At 41.9% G+C, this 14,704-nt stretch overlaps 1 protein-coding gene across 2 annotated transcripts in view; it reads right to left on the bottom strand.

Moving 5' to 3' along the window:
* The window catches only part of ADD3 (adducin 3), a 98,693-nt gene extending 85,091 nt beyond the window's left edge, over positions 1 to 13,602 (bottom strand). Inside the window, exon 1 of one of the 2 annotated variants that reach the window (XM_080347417.1) lies at positions 13,580 to 13,602. The gene's annotated coding sequence lies outside the window, so the exon portion shown is untranslated. Of the gene's footprint in view, positions 1 to 5,522; positions 5,720 to 13,579 lie in introns of those variants that run through there. The other variant, XM_080347416.1, reaches the window with a different exon arrangement.
* Between the last annotated feature and the right edge of the window lie 1,102 nt (positions 13,603 to 14,704).

The raw sequence follows: 14,704 nt of genomic DNA, 5'->3' as shown, positions 1-14,704 counted from the left end.
TCCTCATGCACTGAATACTGTCACTCAGACCTCTCAGGAAATTTCACACAACTTCAAGGTACATAAATAATTCAAAGATGTCAGTTGTAACCTTTTATGATTTTCACACCAAGTTACACAACTTTGCAACCCTCAAAATCCACAGGCTCCTGTAGACGACTATGATTTTACAACGCATCCACACTCACCTCGCCTCTGGTCAGAAGTGGACACTGCAATAAATTTCTAGACAAACAAATCCTACTTTTACTTTAATAATTTCGGTACTTCAGGGCAAACTTTTTTCTTTCTTGCGTAATACCCATTGCTGTAATCCACAGAAATATTTCTAACAGTTTATCCTCAGGGCAATATATAGTTTTACCCTTTCTGTCAGCTTTCCTTTTTTCATCAAGCAGAATCTTACTGTACCACGTGCATGTTATGGTACAAAAAAATAAAATGCTATGTTCATTAAATTTGACCATAATGCACTGTGCTAATGCACTACAAGTGCTAATCTCAAATCACATACTGCTTTTTGCTCCATGAGGAATCCAGTTTTCATCTTTCAAAGAGCTACAGGATTAGCCACTGTAAAAGGCTTTCATTTTTACCAGAGTGGCTAACATGGTTAGTAAGTAACAACAGAAAAGGAGTTAAAGTTATGTGGTTGACCCTGAATAAGAGAAAGATCATGAAGAAAGTCGCTCCTAAATTTGTATGAATAAAGAAGTGGATAAGGTACAGTGAAGACTGTGTGCAGAAAGAGATGGGGAAAGGAAATGGTTTTGTGTATTGGGTATGATTTGACTGTTGCACCCAATTTTACCAATGCCCAAAAACACAAAAATTACTGAGAATAATAAGGGAGAAAAAATACCCACAAAACATTCTAATATAACTAAAAGGACAATGAAGCAATGGCTTCAGTTTTGACTTCAGCAGCTTTACTGTGGTATCTATTAGTTTGTAAATGTCAAAGTAAATACATTTTTTCCTCCTCCCTTCTCCTTGAGAGGTATTTACAGAAAACTGCACACACTCTACCCTGAAATATCAGTGCTCTGGCATAGCAGAGGCAGTGAGAAATGGATTCAGCACATCATTCCTCTTCCGGCAAAGCCCAACATCAGAAAAAGAAAACCACCGGCACACTCTGCCTTCTTGCTTCACACCGAATGTCTGGCTGAGGCGCACAGTCGTTTATTTATAGAATTTCTCAGCAAATTCGCTTGTATCCTGAAATACGTTTTGATGATTCTGTCCCCATTTTAGCATATTACAATTAATAATATTTTATAGCTGTAGTAAAAGGCAAAAGATACCCTTAACAGCTGGCAGACGGTTCCAGCGAGTCAGAGGCAGCAGCAAGGAAGGTCAGGTACTCACAGTGCCAAAAAGCAGAGCTGCTTCTTGCTGAGCACGAGCTGAACGCTTGGAACAGGGTTTCAGGAACCTCAGGCACAGCCAGGTCTATTATACCATATTCAGATATAGTCCTTTCAGTGAATCTGGATGTCTCCTGTTGAATTTACTGCTCTAATGGTATTTGAATCAAAGAGACTTCCTGAGTAAGCCTGAATTCAGAGTAAACACATGAAGATAGGACACAGTGATTAGTATTGCCCAAATCGTCTGCTATTGGTCTTTCAATTACTTCAGGCACTCAGGCTGCCTCAACTTTAAACACTGCTTAAAGCAAAATGAACAAATGCCAATAAAAAAAGTTGATGGAAAATCCAACATCAGCCAAATCTGGCATTGTTTGTTCCTACTATATAGAATCATTATGTCCGGTCTTTGGATCCGCCTTATTATACCCTCATTTCCCCTGACTGAAGAAACCTCTGTAACAGAAAACCCTCAGGAGCCATAATTTAACAAAGACACCATCCAAACTTGATACAACGACTGTATGAATGAAGTCAGTAATCTGGGTATGGTTAGAGTTTAAAAAAAAAATAAATAAATAAAAACCAAACGACAAAATGAAAAACTACATTTGAAAATAAATCTTCTTTTTATGAGTAACCTTAATACCCTTCCTCTTGGTATAAGAATGTAATACTATCTTCCTTGCCAAGAAACAGAAAAGGACAGAAAACCCACACAGAACAAGAACCATAAGAAATGGAATAAACATCAGATACACATAGTATTTTCAAAATGTTTTACCTTCTTTTTAGGTTTTTTTTGGCACACGGCCTATGTCTTGTTAACCAAGACTTCTTAAGAATACCAATGCTTGAAATTTGTTTTCAGAAAGACAGCAGAGTCAGAGCCAAACCAGGGCTGGGGTAAGAAAAGACAATTGCATGGAAATGACTACCAAGCTTCTCCACACACCTTACTATTACAAGAATGCAACAGCCTACACGTGCAAGCACAGCAGTCACATACAGACAGACCTCAGGTTGGTAGAGCACACACACCAGCTTTTTCCTACAGATATCAAACGGCAGAGAACCCAAAACTACTGAGCTTAGATGAGGACGGTGTTTGCACCCAACCCCAGACGCCTCTGTTCTGATGATCTGAACAAGAGCAAAGTGCTGATACTCCTGTTCATGCATTTAAACAGTGCCCAGTACAACAAGCTCCCTCTGCAGCCATTTGGCTAAAAACATGTACATTCATGGGCTCTGTTGTGGTTCATCTAACACCAAAATGCTACCAACAGAAACCCAGTTCACATTGGGGGCAATATGTGTGACAGGCAAAGTAATTTTCAGCAGCTCTTTCCGTTGAAGTCAGTATCAGGTCATCCAACGTGCTGACACAGCCAGAGCTGTTATTTTTAAACGCAGCCATAGTCTATTTAACTAAAGCATCTTTACTCTGACTGAGCCAGTATTACTTTGATAAGACTGCTTAAGTATCTACACTGAAGCCTGCACATCACATCAAACAAAGAAAACAAACTTTTGAAGATGATGCTTCATTGCAGCTAAGAAAAGAGAAACAAGGGAAAAGAGAGAGGTCCAAGAAAAAGCTCAGAGGACTGAGCACTGAAGACCCTGAAGTGATATCTGCAGGACAGCTCTTCACACCATGAATATGTATCATTCACCACCTGCACAGGGACTAACTGGAAGAATTTCAGTCAACTTAAACAGCAAACAGCTTTCTGCTGTTGGAAACTCAGCATTACACTTCTAAAACAATCCTCCTGCCAAATTTGTTGGTAGCAACACTATGTTTTCTTACACATCATTTAACTGATGAGAACCTGGATGGAAGGAGGAGAGGCAATACCATTTTCAAAGGCATATAAGAGACTGAAAGCTATAGCTACAGAGTATTTTGGAAAGCAGGTTGAGCTATGCTAAACAACTTATTTGTACATGTTTTCCTCAATGTTAAGTCTTACTTCTTTATACATAAAATTGTCTTGTAAACATATCCATAAGCTCATTACTATAACCAAGTACAACCCCATCCTTTCCTCTCCCCAAATAATTTGTTCTATACATTCCTGAACATATAGGCACTGCGGTCTACCTGATGCAATGAAGTTTTCCTACAGTGATATTTAGCCTCCATTTCTTGTACATAACTATGAAATAGAACCATAAAGTAACAAGAGCAACAATACACACCATTCAATAGTGAAAACTTTTTATTTTAAAATAGAAAAGTTAGTTGTGTCTTGCTTTGTGCACAAATACTGCAGGCTCTGGAGACAAGGGAAGGCTGTTACAGAAAGCGACCCCAAGCACCCGACACCTCCATGTCACCCAGGACTGTCACTCACTGGCAGCCTCATGGAGCAGGGATGTACGTGTGTGACATGTGAGCCAAAGAGCAGCTCCCCAAGCATGCTGAGATTACTTTATTTAAAATAATTTTGAAGCCTGCATAGATTCCTCAAAAGGTTGCATATATCCCAAAGAGTCTCCCTTTAAGCATGACCATTCCCCTGATTTTGAGAGTATTGCAAGAGCAGGGGGAACCTCATGACCCCGTGGCTGCGACAGCACATCTCAAAGCCCAGAGAAACAGATTTTCATAATTTCCTACAAACAAGTCCCCCTGCAGAAAGCTCAACTCACCAAGACCTTCCGCTTACATTTTCACATTGCGAGTGGGATCCTGAAGAGCTGTCGCCACTGAAGGATTAAGGGACTGGAGTCAACCTGAAGCTCAGTCCCATCTCCCTGTTCCCCTTATTGCCCCCCAGGTTCTCACCGCTGCCTTTGACACTTCACAGCGCTCTGGTGCTCACTCAACCCTCTCAAGCTAATTCAACTTAAAGAGAGTTAATGCAGCCAGGGGAAGGAGAGGAAGTATTCTGCTGCAATTCACAGTGAATTGCATAAGTTCAGAAACCAACAGGACTTTCACAAGAGAGGATGAGAAGGGACCACATGGCCAGGAGGGAAGAGCAGGATGTCTTGCTTAGTTTGGTTGTAAGGTACAACACAAATATTTTAATCAGATGGAAATCAGAGTCCTAGAAAAGAGCGGCAACATTGAAGAGGTGATTATATTTATCAGAACAGTGACACACAAGTTTCTTATTTGATTGTGTTCCTACATAGGATTACAGGGCTTAAATTTGTGTCTTTAATTTGGTTTTGGAGAGACCGTACCCCAAAAAAAGTTTATAGAGAGAATGGAATAACCTTGGAAGGTGTACACTACATTATGCCAGGTCAACCATAATAGTTTCCCCAGTACAAATAAATGCTAGTACACATTCTTCAAGTTAACTAATAAACAGAACAGCCATAAAAAAGAATTACACTATGCATTTGCACATTGTAACTGGTAATTCTGTAGCTTTAATTTCATCTTTGAGCTATCAGTTATATTGATAAGTAACAGTGGCAGTAATATATATTACAAAAGGAGTAAACAAACGACATTTGTCTAACTTTAATAACGTAATAAAGGGCAGACTCTCTTTTTTCTTTAAACTTTCTTCAAAGAGAGTTTTATAACCAACTACCAGCAGGGTGTGGGCTGAAGCTAAAAACTTTGAAATAGGTCCCTGTGAAATCTGAAACCAAAATACAGCAAAGGTCACCTCCCTGGGAAGAACTGTCTTGTCTGTATATATACTATAAGCACAGCTCTGTTAGCTCAGCCTCGGTAATAACGTAATTCAACTTACCCCCTGGGAACAGCAACAACATCAGGTTTCTACTACAAAGATAAATTTACTGCACACAATACCTGTTACTATACATTTGCAATATCTGATAGTAGCCAGACCCTAGTGTTACATGGTATACCTCAAGCTATTTTTTCTTGTTAAAGGCTAACGCAGATTATAAATATGACATTGTTATTCTTACTTTCACCATTAGCTAATTCATTTTAGTCAACATTTCACATACAGTAGAGTCTAATGTACCGTTTTAGCCAATATTAATAGGAAAGGATTAAATACATCTGATAAAAAAAAAAAAATAAACTATTTTTTCCCTCCAGGGGAGAGCATTTCAACTCTTCTCAACACAGAAAGAGGAGAATTTTTCCAGTGGAGAGACAAGTATCTGATTAACACAAGTATTGGGACAATAAGACTACTATACCTTGTTCTGTCTTGTGGGGCTCCTGTGAAACAGTTCACAGATCCAAGCTTAGAGACAAGTGACATACAGAAACTGCGGTTCTTGAAGAAAGTTGCCCACACACACAATGATATGCAGATGTATATGGGCTAAGTCATCTATTTTTCCAGCTACAGGAACTGCTGGGTGAGCCTGGCCTGCTGTTCATCTTGCAAACAGAGCAGAATGCTCCCACCTTCCACAGCTCTGCTCAGAGCCCTCCCTCCCGGTCGCTCCGAGTTACATCAGATGCGTTTGCCAACCGAGATGGGGCAATCTTTGCATCTAAGCAAAGCTTTCGTAGCATAGGACTGAAACACTGACCGCCATTGCTACAGAAGACATCCCACTGCACTAAATGGTCTCCATTGGCCCACTTTGGGTCCATCACTGAAGAGAGGTGTCCTGATCCAAGCAACTGGAGACTTTCAGACTGTTTTGAAGCACATGGGATCTCACCTGGCAATACATTAAAAGCCACTCGACTTGATCAGAAGCAATGACATGCAATAATACACTCTTGTTAGGAAAGGCAAGAAAGAGAACATTTTCTGCTGGTCAGCCAGCAAAAATTTCCATTTTGAATGGTGCGGTGATTGAGAAGAACTATGCAGTCTTTGAAAACCAGCCCTTAACCAAGAGTTGTCTTAGGGCATGTAAAATTATCTAAGCTTGAGCAAATGCACACGCAGTGTAACCTGTATACAACAACAATTTAAAGAGGAAGCAGTACTTCAGTTTTTCCCCAAGTGCTTGGCTCACAAGAAAACATCTGATGTAAAACAGGAACACAGGCTGCCGCTCTGCCACCTAAGGGCAAATTACCCAGGCACCTATAAAAAAACCCCTCCTGATGTTTTACAGCTTAAACGTTTTATATAGTTAAACTGAGTAGTCTTGAGTTCACATGCTTTATGTTATTTGATATGTTTTAACTAGGAAGCTACCTGGATCCATTTCAAGATTTTATTTTTTAAACTAACCTGGTTTTGAGTACAGACTCACTCATGCTGGCCCTACACAGATGTATTCAATCTCTCTGCATGCTGCAAAACTATTTAAACAAAGTTTGAAACAGAGTAAAAATGGAGGGGGGAACCTGACTGCCAGACCACTAAGTTTGGTTTCTGGTTGTTTTTATTTATTTTAAAAACCCACAAATTTCTACGTATTTGCAAGTTCTTTTATGCATTTTTTTACTCAATACCAGACCCATGATTTTGATCAGGTTGATAGGGAACAAGCCAAATAAATAAAGAAGGCTTTACTGGTGAAAGACATACTTTGCTTTATAAAACATTGTACCGGCCATTATTAAAGCACATATCACAACTTCATTTTTATTCCTCAGCTGTTTAGGATTAAATCTTTGCAATAAAAATGTTTATGAAAATTTGACAGAGCAATCTACTTTGGACACTTTGCCTTAGAAGATGGAGTTTTTTGTTCCAAATCATGCACATGCAGAGGTATCTGCCAAGCTCTCCAAGTGTGTCACTCCAGTCCTTAAGCCATTTAACACAGAACATGCACGTGTCCTTTGAATGCCAAGTCAGCTACACGTCAAAGACAGATAGCTCTGGATAGTCAATCCATAACAATCACACGTCAGTAAGAAATCTAATTTGTATTCAGGATTATGGTCATTGATGGGAATGGGAAAAAAAAATAAAAATAAATAAATAAAAAGAAAGAAAAATCAACACATACCCAGAGATTCTTTCATAACCTCAGTAATTTCAGGAATAAGAAAATTACATACCCTTTGGTGTGAAAATACATGGTTTGCCCTAACAGACAACAGCTTCCATTTAGTAAATGAATTAAAGATCACAAACATCTTTGCTTTCTGCCTTATGCCCTGACAGTTGAGTCAAATAAAAATGTAAGTCACTGGCATAGTTTTGCCTTTGCATTTACTTTTAGACAAACAGGCATTTAAAGACAGCTGCCATTGAAAGCCAGAAATTGTGCACGTTAACTGTGGACACCACAAAGACAATTGCTCCTTAACTGGGTATTTAGCATGATGCTTCATATGCAATCAAGATCTGAAACAGGATGCCAGGCTTGTTGTGGGCACTATTACCATTTAATCGTGATAACAGAAACACCTATTTGTCTAGTTATTCATTTATTATGGCAGCAATACTACATCAGAAGGGCCACTGTTGTAACCAGTTATCAAAGGAGTGCCAGATACTAGTTTTATACACAGCTTCTTGCACCCTAAATTTCAGCACCATCATAGAAACTGCAGATAATACACCTGAAAACAATCATAAGAGAATACTCAGTCTTATCCTCAACAGACTATCATGCCATCCCCAAATAAAGTTTGTATGTTCTAAGACTTAAGGTTTATGTGTTTGGTTTTGGTGGTTTAGGATACACAGTAAAGAGAGTGGGTTGTCTGGTGTGTAGCAATAATTGGTATATTAAAAGAGAGCTGGCTGAAAATGTGTTTTGGAATTGACTAGGAGACTGGAGAAATTGTTATGCAGCTCATTAGCACTCCTAAAAATGGTTGTGTATCTGAGTCAGGAAAACACAAAGGTACTTGTGAGGTCACTACTTTTGTGTCATTGTATTCAGTTTTAAACAGAGCTGGATGCACTACCCAGTATTGTCTGTTGTTTCCGTCCCAAAATCCTATTTTCAGTTTCACCTAATTTTTCATACGTTAGGCTGAAGGTTGCCTCTGTTAAGTGTCTGCTAGATCTGAGCATCTACGCCAAAACACTTCTACTCTTCCTGACACAAGGGCTCATAAGTATACTTTCCAATTATATAGCTTAATTTTCATTTTTAAATCCAGAATATTTTCTTTGGAAAGCACTACCCAGCTTTCAAATACCTGACTTTGTGGCCTTAGAGACTTACTTTATAAATATAGAGTTTCTTGTATATAAATCCATAAACACTAAAATGTAATATGGGTTGCAAAGGAAGTACTGGGATACTGGATTATATGAAACAACTTACATTAATATCAGCAATCTCTCTGAAGCCAACCAACTTATAATTTTCATTGATCTAGAAATTATTTACTTGAATCATACAGACAACTTCAGTATCAAATCACTTCGGCAACATTCTATCAAGACTTCTAGAGCTGTCAAAAAAAGGCATTTATTCAACAAAAGCCAGTCCACATTTGAATATTATGTATTTCAAATGATAGTTTTCCTTCCTTGTTTTTACTGTATGAGAACAAGTAAAGCAAGCTTTATCCAATAAGAGTGCAAAATAGAAAAGCTTACTATCTACCATCAGAAGGACATGCACAGGAACGCCTGGTTAAGTAGCAAGCACCCTGCTTCCAGAACTGACATTTACTGTGCATCCACAAATATGAGATGCAGATCCAACTGGCCTTTAAACTATGTCATATTCAGTGTAATAGCTATGGATGAGATGCATAGGAATGCTTGTGTTATCCCCAAAGAAAAATCATGTAATAATTAAACACATGCAACATTAAAAAACAAAACAAAACAAAAAAAAACCAAACCACACCAACACTTGAGCCAATTATTACAGATACTGATGAAGATAACAAGCACAGGTTTTCACAGCAATTCAACAGAATCCGTTTGCTTGGGCCAACACAGCAGGTAGCTCAGCTCTCGGCTGAAGTGCCAGCCAGCATTAACACCAGCTCTGTGCTAGGTACCCGTTCAGGGCAGCAAGAGCAGCACGAAGCTGCCATCAACTCTATGGTATGCAAGATTGCCACATACTTCAGCTGGACAAGTAACTTCAGGAGGTACCAGCTGCACAAGGGAAAAGGGATTTACCAGCTGTCAGCTGCCACAGGTCAAGAAAACACAACGTGAAAAGCTACAAAGCAAGTGGGACCTCTCACACCAGTTTGAGATTTACTGATCTTCACCTCAATCTGCTAACTCATGTGAGAACTACCTGCTGCTCTGATGTCACTACGATTTTAACACCTTAAACAACACAAGGCAAAAAAAAGAGTTTCTTGCTAGCCAAGACCAGAACAGCTTAAGAGACTAGAGCAATGAATGAGGCTATTATAATATGTCCCTAATTAGCACTTTGTACTAGCTGATTGAATCCTTGTCAAGCAGAATTGACATTACCACCATAAAACATGTATTACGTTTAGTGTGCTCCCAGAGTCCTAACTAAATAGATGCCTACATCACATTTACCAAATTGCCAAGATCCAGGGCAGGGGTGGGGGGGAAACCAACCAGGAGCCATCACACTCTAACTGAGGTTTGAAGCTCTCAAGCATTCTTCCACTATTTAACTTTTCAATGAACCCAAAGAAAACCTCCACTTTTTAGTAGTAAACATTTTCCAGTTTACTGATTATTTTCAAGTGACATACCCACTCCATAGTCTGGATTATGAGCATGCCATAGAGATACTTTCTTATCTAACCAAATTTATTAAGATTGGTTTGTCTTAACTAATAACCCATATGACAAATTATCCACACAACAGCCATGCATTTGCTAGGATATCTTTGAAAGACCTCTAAAATCTCATCTGTGATGAGGTACAATGACTTGTGTTATCACGAATACCGAAAAGAAACAAAAGTGTTTCCCCATATACCAACTGACTCAAAACTAATATAGGAAGCAGAGCAGACTCTGCGGCAAACAAAACTAACATTAACATACAATGCGTAAGTTACTACTTGTTCCCTAAGGGTCAAGTAATCATCTTCATCTACCAAAAAATGCTGCACAAAAGACAACTACCTTCCCCAAGAACCCTACCAGAAGCCACACCACCATATACCACCATCTCTCATACAACAACCAGCATTTCAAACACAGCTTGAAGAAAAGCCTGTGATGTAATGGGAAGCAATGTTATTAAATAATATAGATTGCATTCTTCTAAGTCAATACCAAAACAATGACCGACTCAGTTTTTAAAACAGCAGCACTACAAAAATGCAAAATTGATTTACAAGGAAAAAAATAGCGAAGGGTTGCTATGGCTGCTAAAGTTGGCAGACATTTTTTAAGGAAACAAACATTTTTATCCAGTTTAAAAAAAAGCTAGCAAAGGCAATTTTATGCACCATCTCAAAGTCACACAAGTTTTTCTCCTAAATTAAAATTGGTTTTGTTTGTTTGGGGGTTTCTGTGGGTTTTTTTGTTTGTTTTGTTTGGTGTGTTGTGGCGTGATTTTTTTTTTGGTTTGGGGTTTGGTTTGGGTTTTTTATTTTTTGCTTGGTTTGTGTTTGGTTTTTGTTTTGTTTTGGGTTTTTTGTTTGTTTTTGTTGGTTTTGTTTGTTTGTTTTAGTATTATCATCCCAACACCATCCAGAGTGTGGCAATGACGTTTGCTGCAGTTTTAACTAGCAACAATGATTTTAACAAGGGAAAAACTAGCAGCCTTCTTTTTCTGTCCTTTTTTGATCTGTAAAACATTCCACTTGCAAAAGGAAACAAACTAACCTTTGCCTGTCTTAAAATATTTCTCATTTTTTTGTCTCTTGCATGTCAATTTCTGATGAGTTTCACAGCAAACAAGGGTCTCACGCCAGGTCCTTTGGCCTGTAACAAGTTGAGCTGAACAAAAGCAGGCAGCCCAGCCTGCAATGTCACCTCTAGCATCACATGCAACAAGGACAGTTCCAGCACAGCCACACTGGACCCAGCTCGGCTCACCCAGCCCAGTTAAACAATAGACACTCATTTCATAACTGGCAAAATGTCGATAGAAGAGCTGCTGTACATCTCACTGACTGACTGGGAAACATCATCCCACTTCACCCAGATCACTCAAGTCCACCCAATCTCCAAGCAATGCAAAGTCTCTGCTGTGAGAGGCACCACCTGGACCTCCTCTTCGGGTTTGATAATCACAGTGTACGTGACAGCCTAACTGCACCACCCTAAAATCATCATTTCCTTAAATAAAAATGTCAGCTGCCTCAATCCTCAGGCAAGACTCAAGGATAAGGACTGATTTAACCAAGAGACCATTAAATCCTCAGATATCCTAAGGCGTAGCAGCACTCCATCTATTGGTCAAGAATTAAGGACGTGTTTAATCATCATCATCATGCACTAACCTCAATCATTAAACACTCAGCCCCTAAGTATCCCACCCCTTCTTCCCTGCATTGGGCTTCACATTCTCCCAACAAAAACTAAATGCAAGTATTATAATAATGTCTTCTGGAGAATAATGTATCTCTAAAAGGAGTAACATGAACATTTCTAAAGCTAAGACTGGTATACACCATTACTCACACAATTATTGTCTTGTTTAATTGAAGAACTCATGCACTCCCTACCCAAAGTAGCACTGAGAAGCTCTTTCAATAACAGCCAAAGAGCCCAAGGCATTCCCAGAGTTCACACCTTCTTCACCCGTAAGTGCTGGATGCCATCAAGGAGGCTCAGATGAGTTCACACAACGTTTCCAGCCAGGCCACATAGGTGACAGGGTGTGCAGACCAAAGAACCCCCTGGTTCAAGAGACGTGCCTGCAAACCCTGGCAGGAAGGTGGACAGAAGCCTTTCACAACGGATCTCCTGCCAAAGCAGCCACACGCAGAACTGCCCCGGCTCACATCGCTCCCCCTAAAGCCACCACTCCACCTTCCCAGCAGATCACACACAGCCAAACATGCACCACACCTCTGCTTTATTCCAGTCACCACCAACTGGACCAGGAGGCAGGTGAGACAGCCTGAAGCTGCCCCAGGCACACCAAAACCCTTTTTTAAAGGCTGAGGTCACATTTATCAGCTTCATCCCTCTGGTACCAAAACTGATTTAAGTAACAACTTCTCCCACACAATTAGTAATTCAGCAATTTCATACAATCATGCTTTTATAACCCTTGGCCAATTATCTTTTTGCCCAGATATTCATTGCCACTGATTTTATCTATTTGTTTTAAAACTTAACTCCTCCACATAGTGGTATCACACAGATGAGGCATAATCCCACATTTTTCCTCTACTTGATATCACATTATTACCCGCAGGACTCAAGTCCAGGGCTTGTGGATGAAAACCAGCAGATTCAGCCTGAACCCACCTGTAACATAACAATGCTGAGAACACAGAAGCAGAAACAACCCAACTCCACAACCAGCCGCAGTGGTTATTGCTTCCTCAGAGCCAGTCCAAGGCTCCCCTGCTAAAATCCCATCGTTCAGTCATGCAGACCCTGCCTGCCTGCCCTGAAGTCCAGCACTCACACCGATTGAGAAAACCGCTCTGAATTTCTAAATAAGCTTTTAAATGCGAGATACAAACTCCCAAAAGGCCCATCATAACCCCCATTTCTAGAGCCTGAAGTTCAAAGCAGCAATCTTGAATGTTGTCCGTGCTAATACGAACACACAATGAAAATAATCCCAGCGCATTAATCGCACAGGGCGGCCGCACCGCATCCCCCGGGGCAGATGCCCATCGCCGGTAGGTTGGCACAGCCGTGACCAGAATCCGTGCGTCTGCACTGGGAAATCACATTCCTGGGCTCCCCGCACCATCAGCCGCGGCAAAGGTGGAGCCCGGCGCAATGAAACACAGCGAAAGGCTGGAGAAAATTATTTTCAGGAAGTTTTCTGAGGCTCGTGGGGACTTCGGAGCATTGCGATGGACGGAGGACAGTCCATAATTACAATAATTGCTTGCAAGGTTTCATTCGATTAGCAGAGCTCCCGAGCAGTGGCGCATTATTTAAAGCCCTGTCCTTCCCAGCCGGGCGCCGAGGCAGCGCTGCAGCATCTCCCCCGGCCGGAGAGCTGGCGCACACCCCCAGGGAAGTTCCCCCCTCAGCCCTATGGCCACCGCAGTTCCCCCAAAACCTCCGCAGCCCGCTGGCAGCCGCGGCCCCGCCGCCGCGAAGCGTCTGATGGAACCGGGTGGGGAGCGCTCCGGGCCTCCAGCCGCCCCTTCCCCCCTTCCCCAACCGCGGCAACGCTTCGGCCGCAGCCCCGCAACGGCCGCTCCCGCCCGCGTTCGGCGGGAAAAGAGAAGATTCCCCCGGCCTCCTCCTCCTCTCCCCACACCGCGGGAGCGTTACCTCGGCGGGCCCGCGCCTTTGTGCTTCAGTCCATCCCTCCTCGCCGGCGGCGGGAGCCCCAGCACCACCACGGCGAGCGGGCGGGCGGGGAAGGGGCGGCGCACTATGTGGCAGGAAGGGACACCTGAGCTCCTCCCCCCGCGCCCGCCCGCCCGCTGTGGCTCACTATCTGGCAGCGAGCGTGGCCTCACCCCCCCGCACCGTCGCCCCTCGGCCAAGTTTGAAGCCGGGGGAGGGTGAGGGGGGGCAGCGGCCGCCGCCCCCCCTCACCCTCCCCCGGCTTCAAACTTGGCCGAGGGGGGGCGGTGGCACCGCCAGTGTCCTCCATTGTTGTCCACAGCCCAACTCCCCACGCTTCGGCCGCTGCGCTACCTGCAGTGGCAGTGCCGCTTGTCCCCGGGGGTCGCGGCGATCGGGAGGAGATGGACTCAGTGCGTGGCTGGGGTGGGGGGAATAAAACGAGGTGTATGTGGGAACAATGAATAAAAAATAAACACCAGCTCCCCCCCAAAAATAAAAAAAAAAAAAGATAAATTCTAAGAGATTTTAACAGTCTTCGGGGCTGAAAGGCAGCAGAAGGCTTCTCCAGATGGCTTGTGCTGCTGAGGAGAAGGCTCCTGCGCCATCCGCGGGGAGAAAGCGGCCCTGGCTAAAAAAAGCTGCATAAAATGCAAATCTCATTTTGGCAAAAGCTTTTTCTTTTTCTTTTTTTTTTTTTCTTTTCTTTTGGCTTTCTGTAATTGTTCTGCTTCGTAGCTGAAATCATCTCTGTTTTGTTTCCCCACCCAATGTTACTGGTTTCTTGTTTTCGGAGCTGGTTTGCTCACATCTGGGTGGTTCTGACCAGCCCTTTGAAGTTGCAGAAGCACTGGGTGATAGTTGTCCTTTCTATGCAAAAAGCATATATCTTTTAAATTAGATTTTAAATTATTTCTAATACTCAGAAGTTGTCTAAAATGTGTGGAAAATGCTTAAAAGTCCCCTTTGAAATCAGCAATATTGCTCACAGGTGTAAAGTCACCCACACAACTAGCTTTGTGGGAGTTTGGGGACAAAACCTTTTAATTCTGCTCAAAGAGCTCCCTTGGGGACTGTGATCATGGGGAAATGAGCAGGGCTGGAGCA

Source organism: Nesoenas mayeri (assembly GCF_963082525.1).
Source record: "Nesoenas mayeri genome assembly, chromosome: 7".
NCBI classification, from domain to species: Eukaryota; Metazoa; Chordata; class Aves; order Columbiformes; family Columbidae; genus Nesoenas; species Nesoenas mayeri.
This window is presented reverse-complemented; position numbering and strand designations above follow the sequence as displayed.